Genomic DNA, 7,615 nt, shown 5'->3' on the forward strand with positions numbered 1-7,615 from the left:
TCTATGATGGCATTTACGTGGTGTTTTCCTTTGTTGGCTCCTGCCTCTCTAGCGAAAGCTTCTTGCCTCTTTATAGTCTCACCCGTCTGAATTACTTGGGTTTCAAGTTTTCTCACCTGAGTCCCTAAGGTCTCGATTTTGGTGTTCAGATTGTTGTAGGCGGAGTCTATCTTACCGTTGAAATCCACAGTGATTTGTTGTTGTCCCAACAGTACTCGATCAAGCATCTCTTCGATCTTGCTTTCCTGAGTCTGGGGTGGTGGATTTTGGTAGTAAGAGTTTGAGTAGCTCTTGCTGTTGTTGAAGGGTTTTTGAAATTGTGAATTTTGGTTACTTCTTTGGCCATTTCCAAAGAAGTTTATGTTTCCGCCCTGGTTTCCAAATTTCTGGAATCCGGTACCTCCGATGTAATTCACATCTTCTTCTCCTTCCGTATCTGTTACTTCTCCTTCAGCTGAACAGACTTGCTTCCTAAGAAGCTCGTGCACCACATCTAACTTAGCTCTTACTTCGTCCATCTGTTCCTTCCCGATAGAGGCTACAGACTTCTTCCGTTCAGAGTCAGTGTTTTTGGTGCTGCTGCTGTTAGAAAGGTTTTCGATAAGTCTCACAGCTTCCAACGGATTCCGAGTAGTGAAGTTTCCTTCACTCGACGTATCAAGAGCCATTTGATACTGTAAGGCGAAATCTCGGAAGAAAGTGCTTAGCAGCTGCACTTCGTTAAATCCGTGGTGTGGACAGTCTCGCTGGAAGAACCTAAATCTAATCCACGTATCTTTGAAAGACTCTCCAGCCTTCTGCGAGAATGTAGAAATTTTGTTCCGAAGTTCTTCAGCGCGCGCCTCATCGAACAAGTTTTGTAGGAAAGCATTCTTGATGTCGCTCCAGGATGTTAAAGATCCTGTGGGTTGCTGCCTGAGCCAGTGCATCGCTTCTCCATTCAGCGTGTATCTGAAGAGCTTGCACAGCAGGTAATCTTCGGGGACTCCTTCCATCCGAATAGCAGCGATTAGATCCTCGAACCGTTCCAAATGGTCCATAGGATGCTGTGCGGTAACCCAGAGTAGGGTATCTGCGACACGAGAGTGTAGTATTGAGGCTTCAGCTCGAAATTCTGCTTCTGGATCTCCGGAAGTCGAATAGCTGATCTGTTGGAATAGTACTCATCTGGGCGATTGTAGTCGGCCAGTGGTTTCGATCGAGCGTCCTCATCTACAGGTTGAGCAGCTCCTGTAGCATCAGCATCAGGGATTACAGTTCCCTGAGCATCTATTTTCTGACCTGTTGCATTACGCAGATGACCGGCCTGGTCATACAGGTTTCCGTTCTCATCCTGAGTTAGAATTATAATGTTTACCATTTTTGACGACACGGTATAGATCGACGTACGCGATGTAGTATCGATCGTTGTCGAGCGATTGGGATCGATCGACGATGACGGTCTGGTGTCGGTCGACGGTTGATTGTGCGTATCGATCGACGACGAAGTTGTTGCGTCAAGCGATGTGTAACGTTGACCTCTACGGATGGTGCGTTCCAAATGAGCAGGATCGTCTGAGAACAGCAAGTCTTTCTTCTTGTTGCTTCTGGTACCGCTGGGCATGCACCTGAAAAGACAAGAAAAAGATTATTAGAAAGGGGTAAAGAAAAGAATAAGAATTAATAAAACTAAATCTAATGGCGATCAAAGCTCCCCGGCAACGGCGCCAAAATTTATACCACTCAAATTACCATAAAGGAGTGTTACTCTCATCAAAAGAGGTTCAGATGTAGTACCTAGGGATCGAATCCACAAAAAGCTAGGGAACAATTAAATCTAGTGTTTATTAATTCTAAGGGTTGTAAATGTTTAAATGAAATAGCAATAATAACAAACGAGTAAATAATAAATGTAACTTTGGTTGGAAATGATATTAGATGCAGGGCCACTATTCAGGTGTTGGAGATTATAATACCTATAGATGCCTAACTGTTGCAAGCATGATATATTAGAGCTCATTCGCTTAACTCAGTGATCAGCTGTCGCATGTACCACTGGTTAACAGACTAGATCTTGTGTCTCACCGGTTAGATGCAGACACAAGAGAGTGTCGATCGATAGTCTATTAAGACGTCGACCGATACACCTTTGCAAACATCGATCGATTGTCAGTTGAGGACATCGATCGACGGGTTCTAGCCAGGCCTATGCGCGAGTATGAAATGTCCTACTATGATTCTAAATTGGCGGTTAGCCCTCTCTAGCAATCCTAATATGATAGATAGATGTCAGGATGGGATAACAAGGGTGCTTGAATATGCAATCCTATGATCAAATTCTAGTTAGCAAGGCTAAAACAAGCAATGAATACAAATTTATCATGAATATCACAACAAGGCAGATCTATAGTTTAGGGCTAATCCCACAAACCTATCTGAACCCTGGATCTAACAGTTGAACTACTCAGACATAGCAAAGCAATTCATATCAATAGATAAATAGAAACTCATAGAATAGATGAAAAGAAATATAAACAAGGAGTTCCAATCACAAGTGATCTTCTCTCCCAAATGAAACTTGTAACAAAACTAGGTCTAGTTAAGCTCTCCTCTGCCGTCAAAACACTTGCAGTATATATTCTACTAGGTTAAAAACTCGTCAGGGCATTTTGGTAATTTGGCTTGGCCTTGGTTTTTAAGTCTGCTGAATCCAAAATGTCGCGTCTGGTGTCTCGACATCGATCAATGGTACTTGTGTACATCGATCGATATTAATCTTCAACTGTCGAGGCATTTCCTGATATCGATCGTCGGCACTGATGCACATCGATCGATTATTCTTCCTCTCGTCGACCTCTAAGTGGTCAGCTCGGGTGAAATGTCCTTTATGCTCCAAAATGCTCCAAAGTCATAGCTTTACTCCGAAATGCACCTGAACCTGAAAACATACCTAGAAGAGTAGAAAAGATAGATATATATATATAGTAAAATACTAATATACCATGGATAAAAATGGGTCACATCCAAGGTATACCAAGCGTCCGTCTCGCTCGGTCGCTACGTAGCGAGACGGATGTTCGGTCACTACATAGCGATTAAGCGTCCGTCTCGCTCGGTCGCTACGTAGCGACCGAGCTTCCGTCTAGCTCGGTCGCTACGTAGCGACCGAGCTCGAACTAAGATCGCTCGCTACGTAGCGACCGAGCGTCCGTCTAGCTCGGTCGCTACGTAATAGCGACCGAGCGACCGGGTTCGAGCCAAAGTTCGGTCGTTGCGTAGCGACCGGGCTCTTCCGAACATCGATACGACATCAGTCCATGCATTCTCGTCAAACCTTCAAATGCTATCTTCCGAAGACCGTAGGGAGCTCAGTCTATGTTTTCCGCTATTCTAAATCATCGATCAAACTTTGCGAATTAAAAACCGCGGAAAGTTCGTTCTTTATCAAAAGAAATCGTAATAAATGTGTCGAGTCGGAAGACGGCCCATAGGGACCTAAGACACGACTTGAGGCCCATCCTATGATTTCTTAACCAAAAGCCCGTAAACCGCCGCATGGTTTATGCTTGGTCCACAAGGAAGGATAAATGTCAAGTTTCCGCGGATAAATACGGAAGTTTTAAAGATAATTGTGAAGATCGGGAAAAATGGAATATCTCCTTTTTTATGCTATGACGGCTTAAGGGCAGAAGAGTAAAAGCGTAAACCGACCTTGGAGCTAGTATATAAGGAGTTCTAGGCAAGGAGCATGGAGGGGAGAACTTTTTCAGAGCAAACTTAGCACTTAGAGCAATTTAGGCATTTTTCTGTTTTTGTTATTTCGAGCTGCGACTCAATTAGGTTTAGCCGTCTTAGGGTTGCTAGAACTAGGAATCTCGCCGACAGCTCTCGAGCCTAGGCTTATACCTTGTTGTAAACGCTCATACGTAAATTCGGAATAAGATCTTCTTTGCTCTCTTTTTCGATTTCTTATACTTTATCGTTGTTATTCTCGTGTTCTGATTGCTTGACGTGTGGTAATTAGCAAAAATCTGGGTCCTCTGGGAAATTAGGGTTTTCCTATTTTCCTTATTTTAACGGAAATCGACAGTGCAAATTTCGGTTCCCACAGTTTGGCGGTAGAAGGAGGGGGGGCCTACGGATCAATCTAACCCGCAAAAGCCACTCAACGAACAGGAACGGTATGCAAGATTCGATGTGCGCGAACGTCATCTCATTCAAGGGGGGAGCAACGATCGATCGAGCCAAACCTCATAACGATCTCCTTGTTATCGAGCTGACGATTCGAGATATCGACGTCGCTAGGGTGCTAACCGACACCGGAAGTTCGGCCGATATCATCTTCAAAGACACTCTCGAAAAGATGGGAATCAATCAATCCGAAGTCACGAAATGCCCAAGCCCACTGCTGGGACTTTCGGGTGAAATAACCATTGTCTATGGATCGATTAATCTCGCTGTCAAAGCCGGAACCGTGACGAACGTCACAGAATTTCTAGTCGTCGACCGTCCCGCATCTTACAACGTTATCATGGGGACGCCATGGTTGAACGCCATGCGCGCAATCCCATCAACGTACCATCTTTGCCTCAAGTTCCCGACCCCTAACGGAGTCGAGGTAATATGGGGAAATCCGAGAATCTCACAGGTTTGTTTCGCCGCAGAACTAAAACGAAAAACACCGATCCTCGAGATCACTCCTAGAAAAGTGGAGAAAAAGACCTCCAGCAAAGATACGCGAAGTAAGGATTCAGCGGAACTCTTCTGGCAATCTCGCAGCATCGCAGCCCTAGATGAAAAATGCGAGCCAACATGCGAACCCGTGGTAACGATCTGTCTCGACGAAGCCTTCCCAGAACGCTGCATCGAGATTGGAGCCAATCTCCGCGAGCCTTTAAGGACAGAACTCGTAACCTATCTTAAAAAGAACCTCAATACTTTCGCATGGGCTGCGGAAGATATGCCGGGAATCGACATTAACATAACATGTCACGAGCTGAATATCGACCCAACATTCAAACCCGTCAAACAAAAAAGAAGGAAGCTAGGACCCAAACGTGCTGCCACAGTAAACGATGAGGTCGATAAATTGCTTAAAGTTGGGTCGATAACAGAAGTAAGATACCCAGACTGGCTTGCCAACCCTGTAGTAGTCAAAAAGAAAAACGGGAAGTGGCGAGTTTGCGTGGATTTTACCGACCTAAACAAAGCATGTCCAAAGGATAGCTTCCCTCTACCACATATCGATTGGTAGAAGCAACAGCGGGCAACGAACTCTTATCCTTCATGGATGCCTTCTCAGGTTATAATCAAATTAGGATGAATCCCGACGATCGCAAGAAGACTGCGTTCATTACCGATCGCGGAACTTATTGCTATAAGGTAATGCCCTTCGGCCTCAAAAACGCTAGCGCAACTTACCAACGACTCGTGAACCGAATGTTCTCCAAACAACTCGGAAAAACGATGGAGGTTTATATCGACGACATGCTCGTCAAATCCCTCAAAGCAAAAGATCACGTGTCACATCTCGAAGAGTGTTTTGCACAATTAAATTCCCATAACATGAAGCTCAACCCGACAAAATGTAGATTCACCGTGGCATCAGGGGAATTCCTCGGCTACTTGGTCACATACCGCGGCATCGAAGCAAATCCGAAACAGATCAACGCACTAATCGAGATGGCTTCTCCAAAGAATAAGCGGGAAGTCCAAAGATTGACCGGCAGAATCGCAGCGCTTAACCGATTGTTGGGGTCAAAAACGGTTACGACGGAATTACCATCCGAAAATCCTCAGAGATCGTATTTCCGAAAGGGTTAAAGAAGGGATGTAATTTTCGTCGAAATAAACTATACGAGGTTATTTCTACGAAGAAGTATTCTTTGGGATTCAAACCAAACGATCGTCCCGCTCGGTCACTACGTAGCAACCAAGCTCGGGCCAAAACTCGGTCGCTACATAGCGACCGAGCGATCGTCCCGCTCGGTCGCTACGTAGCGACCGAGCTCAAGCCAAAGCTCGGTCGCTACGTAGCGACCGAGCAATCGTCCCGCTCGGTCGCTACGTAGCGACCGAGCTCGAGCCAAAGCTCGGTCGCTACGTAGCGACCGAGCGATCGTCCCGCTCGGTCGCTACGTAGCGACCGAGCTCAGCCAAGCTCGGTCGCTACGTAGCGACCGAGCGATCGTCCCGCTCGGTCGCTACGTAGCGACCGAGCTCGAGCCAAAGCTCGGTCGCTACGTAGCGACCGAGCGATCGTCCCGCTCGGTCGCTACGTAGCGACCGAGCTCAGCCAAGCTCGGTCGCTACGTAGCGACCGAGCGATCGTCCCGCTCGGTCGCTACGTAGCGACCGAGCTCGAGCCAAAGCTCGGTCGCTACGTAGCGACCGAGCGATCGTCCCGCTCGGTCGCTACGTAGCGACCGAGCTCAAGCCGAAGCTCGGTCGCTACGTAGCGACCGAGCACTCGTTTCGCTCGGTCGCTACATAGCGACCGGGCTCGAGCCAAAGTTCGGTCGCTGTGTAGCGATTGAACCTTTCCGAACATCGATACGACACCAGTCCTTGCATTCTCGTCAAACCTTCGAATGCTATCTCCCGAAGACCGTAGCAAGCTCAGTCCATGTTTCCCGCTATTCTAATTCATCGATCAAACTTCGCGGATTAGAAACCGCGGAAAACTCGTAGTAAACGTGTCGAGTCGGAAGACGGCCCAAAGGGACCTAAAACACGACTCGAGGCCCATCCTACGATTTTTCCTAACCAAAAGCCCGTGAACCACAGCATGGTTCGCGCTTGGCCCACGAGGAAGGATAAATGTCAAGTTTCCGCGGATAAATACGGAAGTTTTGAAGATAATTGTGAAGATCGGGAAAAATGGAATATCTCCATTTTTATGCTATGACGGCTTAAGGGCAGAAGAGTAAAAGCGTAAACCGACCTTGGAGCTAGTATATAAGGAGTCCTAGGCGAGGAGCAGAGAGGGGAACTTTTTCAGAGCAAACTTAGCACTTAGAGCGATTTAGGCAACTTTCCGTTTTTTGTTATTTCGAGCTGCGACTCAATTAGGTTTAGCCGTCTTAGGGTTGCTAGAACTAGGAATCTCGCCGACAGCTCTCGAGCCCAGGCTTATACCTTGTTGTAACGCTCATACGCAGATTCGGAATAAGATCTACTTTGCTCTCTTTTCGATTTCTTATTTTTATCGTTGTTATTCTCGTGTTCTGATTGCTTGACGTGTGGTAATTAACAGATATCCGGGTCCTCTGGGAAACTAGGGTTTTCTTAGTTTCCTTATTTAAACGGAAATCGACAGTGCGAATTTCGGTTCCCACAGTTTGGCGCTAGAAGGAGGGGGACTTACGGATCAATCTAACCCGCAAAAGCCACACACAGTCAGACATGTCAACCAACGACGCGGATAACGTGCAAACTCCCCTTAACGGAGGCAGCGGCACCGATCTCCACACTCCGGTAGCGGACGTATCTGCGGCCAACGCGCAAGCCAACGCCGCGACTCTCGAGGAGTTTAAAAAGATGTTCGCCACCTATGAAAAAAGGTCGGAAGAACAGGATAAGCTCGTGAATACCTTGACCAAACAGGTTGAAACCTTAACGGCAAGGACCCAAGCTA

At 46.6% G+C, this 7,615-nt stretch overlaps 1 non-coding gene across 1 annotated transcript; it reads left to right on the forward strand.

Moving 5' to 3' along the window:
• Window positions 1-723: 723 nt before the first annotated feature.
• Window positions 724-829, forward strand: LOC117130403. Its single transcript, XR_004453811.1, has one exon. It is a non-coding gene; the product is annotated as a small nucleolar RNA R71 (small nucleolar RNA).
• The last annotated feature ends 6,786 nt before the right edge of the window (window positions 830-7,615 follow it).

This window comes from Brassica rapa, unplaced genomic scaffold, assembly GCF_000309985.2.
Source record: "Brassica rapa cultivar Chiifu-401-42 unplaced genomic scaffold, CAAS_Brap_v3.01 Scaffold0451, whole genome shotgun sequence".
Taxonomy (NCBI): Eukaryota; Viridiplantae; Streptophyta; class Magnoliopsida; order Brassicales; family Brassicaceae; genus Brassica; species Brassica rapa.